Raw genomic sequence first — 4,059 nt, 5'->3', positions numbered from 1 at the left:
TGAAGCCATCGTTGGAATTTTCCCTTCACGTCTTGTTTTTCCCTTAAATTGGCAGAATGGGGTTTTTTGCAAGAGGAAGGTTTTCGCCACGATTTAAGAATTGAAATTTGAAGATTGAAGATTGAAGGCATATAAGATAAAAAATTGTAACCCTTTGTGAGTCTTTTTGAGACTCAAAATGGGGGGCTATGTGGTAATATTTTTATTCTTATATGAATCATAGGCAGATTATTATATGTACATGTATATGCAGGAATATAGATATATGTCTGTGACTTTATTTATATATCATTCCAGTGTGTCAGCATTGTAATCTGTGTTGATTGCCAGCTCAGATGAGGTGTGGTCAAGCTAATTTGCATCTGTAAAGGGCCTGGCAGGGCCATGGGGCTGTGTGGGCCCAGAGTATAAATGCCCTGGGATGACACAAGCCGGGGTGCATCCTACCTAAGATCAGCGAGAATGGTATTTCTCGCTAGGATGTTCCATGTTACTGTTTCCATATCGGAAGCAGTCAAATAAAATCTGCAGATAACTCACCGGACCAAAAGTGCTTGTCTGACATTAATAGAGAAGAACCCCACAGTTTCAAGTTCAATTCCCAGCACGGGATGTGAGTAAAAAAAAATCACATTCAAACATTATTGTTTTGGTATGATGTCAGTTGGCCGGATTTGAAGTGGAAAGTATGTGTGAAACACATTTGAATGAGTAAGTCCAATACTTTCTAACAAACAGGGATAAGTTTCTACAAATGGGCCTAAAAACCTGCAGTTGAGTGGTGTAGGGGATAGTCCTCTGCATGTAGCCATATTGGCATGTCCTTATCTTGAGGTTGAGAGTTCGAATCCTAAGGCTGGGTCACTCACTTTTTTGGTTGTTTTAGTTGTTTTTTTTATTGTTTACCAGATTCTGCTTTGTGTAAAGAAGAATTCATTCATGCCAGAACCATAGAAACCCTATTTTATTAAAATGTAACATAAAATACAAACTTCTCTAAAAATGGTGAATCTGTCAATGGGGGATAGATTTACTCTCAACACCATGTGACCATCAAACCACAACTGACAACTTGGCATGGAAAAATGTGTCTATCAACCTCACTTCAAGGTAAGAAAAGACCCATGAAAGTGTGTTGGTTTGTATGTGTAGTAGACCTTAGGTGCTCTTGATGCTACACTGTGTGTATGTTATGTTACCAACTTAGCTTAGAATGGTAGCTACTGCTAGTTAGGCTAGCACTGTGTAGGCCTTTCATACAAATCTTTTTCTTGTATCATACATCTGCAGTGTGCCATCCATCTGCAGCGTTGCATTTTCATAATGACATATTGCACATTGAACTTCTGTAGGCTATAAACCAGTGTAGCAAACCCAGTGATTTTGAAATCAAAAACTTAGAGCCAATATAGCTAAACATTCTGTGCTTGTTTACTTTAAAATTGTAACTCTCTGCTAAGTAATAATTGCATTGATATTTGCATCATTCTCGAAATATTTATGTCAATTGAGCATGTTAGATCTTTGAGTAGCAGCTACTAAAACATTCAAGATTTTATTTTTTCCCATAACATTTGTTTTCACATAACATGTATGATTTTATGTAAGACTTACGTAAATGTTTTAGTTTTCAACTCAAATCTTTTGTGTAAACCTTTGTTTCTGTGCATTTTAGAGTTTGGAGTACAAACTAAAAATGCTAAAAACTAAAAATCTAATTATGGAATTAATGTTTTCAATCTTTTCAGTCATTTCAAAGTTTTTGATCATCTTCTTAAAGATTTTGTGTCCTTCATATGCATGAATGTATGTAGTATATACATAAAACATTTGGTCACAAAACTAAAACTTTAACGGGAATAAGTTTCCACAAAAGTTTTGAGTTAGTGGAACATGTTGGGGTTTACGGTGCAGCATTCAAGTATTAATTTATTAATATGTTGATCTAAGGCTTCGTGAGAAAGTAGATTAACCACTTCCACTTCCTAATCTAGTGAGACGCGTCTCTATCGGAGGCATGCAAGGACGCGCGCAGAACGTTGGGGTGACTTGACAACCAAATAAGATAGAATTGACGACTGGGTTTTTGACTTGACAACCAGATGCGATAGAATTAGTAACGGGGTCTTGACTAGACAACCAGATGCGATAGAACTAACGACGCGGTCTTGACTAGACAACCAGATGCGATAGAACTAGTAAGAGCTACTCGGACGAAATTAAGTTTCTTCTCGTTTTTCTCCTAAAATCTTTGTCTGAACTTACAACTACAAACAACTGATTTGCTGTAGTGTTACTTTTGCGTTACCTTGTTATCACTCTTACAACAACATAAACACATAGGCTAACCTCCCCACCATCCAAATAGATTTTTGCTTTCCACCAGGCTAGCCTACATAACTTTTTTCGCGCCGAGCCCTACTCGGCTTTAGTTTCGCCTCACCTCATAGTCAATTTTACAACACTACACCAACTATCTCGCAAAAATAACCTTTTCTGCTGCATCCGCAGACCTAATTATGGCCAACTCTACCTGCGCCTGCAGTGATCTAGCTAATGCTAATGAAAGACTAGCCAAAGCCAACATGACGATTGAAACACTTAGAAGTGACATTCGCCGGCTACGTTGCGAGGTAGTCATAAAATCCCATAACACCACGTTGAAACACCAAACCAGTAATACTAGCGCCAACCTAACTACACTATCTTTTCTCCCAGGCCACAGTAAACACCAGCCGAAGTCCCCCCCGAATCCATCGTGCTCCACTCACGTCGCGCGTCGTAGCTGGACGGAAGTGGTTAACGGCGGCAGGGGAGTACTGCAGAAATGTTCACCACCTCTAGAGACTAGTAATCGTTTTTCTGTATTTGACACAGTCACCGATGCAGAAACTGACCCTGTCCCCCCCTCCCACCAGGTGCCCAAGCCTCTACCACCAAGAGTGCGACCCAGTAGCCGCCGGACCCTCGCTACCCCTAGGCAAATCACCCGAGAGCAGCCTGCCCATTCAGAACGTCGGCGACCATCAACAGTCCTCATAGAATCTTCAATGGTTCGCCACATAACCCTACAAAACGCCCAGACGTGGTGCCTACCTGGAGCTTTCGTAGCCGATGTCCAGTCGAATGTGCCGGACGTGCTGTCACAGTATCCTACTGCCACAACTCTCATCGTCCACGCAGGCTCCAATGACATCCGGCTGCAGCAGTCTAAAAAACTTGAGTCCGATTTCCTCTCCCTTATTAATACCCTTTGCAGCACTGGAAAAAAATACGCTATCTCAGGCCCCATCCCCTCTGTTTGTTTCTCTGCCTTCCAGTTCTCCCGAATCCGCCAACTGCACGTCTGGCTGATGAGACACTGCCGCCAAGAAGCCATTCCCTACGTTGACAACTTCTCCGCTTTCTGGAACCGCCGGAACCTCTTCGCACGAGATGGAAGGCACTTAAACAGATCTGGTGCTCGTCTCCTCGCGACCAACCTGGAGCTGACCCTCGAAGCCCATCGGTCCTTGGATTGACTAACAGGTGTTTCAAATCCAAAGCACTACACCAACTTAGACACTGCGTGCCCAACAGAGAGTACTCACACTACATCACACTACATCACACTACATCACACTACATCACACTACCCAACTACATCACACTACATCACACTACATCACACTACCCAACTACATCACACTACATCACACTACATCACACTACCCAATTACTTCACACTACATCACACTACCCAACTACATCACACTACATCACACTACATCACACTACATCACACTACCCAACTACATCACACTACATCACACTACATCACACTACCCAACTACATCACACTACATCACACTACCCAACTACATTACACTACCCAACTACATCACACTACCCAACTATATCACACTACATCAAACTACATCACACTACATCACACTACATCACACTACCCAACTACATCACACTACATCACACTACATCACACTACATCACACTACCCAACTACATCACACTACATCACACTACCCAACTACATCACACTACCCAACTACATCACACTAC

This window comes from Engraulis encrasicolus, unplaced genomic scaffold (genome assembly GCF_034702125.1).
Source record: "Engraulis encrasicolus isolate BLACKSEA-1 unplaced genomic scaffold, IST_EnEncr_1.0 scaffold_31_np1212, whole genome shotgun sequence".
NCBI lineage: Eukaryota > Metazoa > Chordata > Actinopteri > Clupeiformes > Engraulidae > Engraulis > Engraulis encrasicolus.
The sequence above is the reverse complement of the archived record's forward strand: the minus strand, read 5'-3'. Positions refer to the sequence as shown.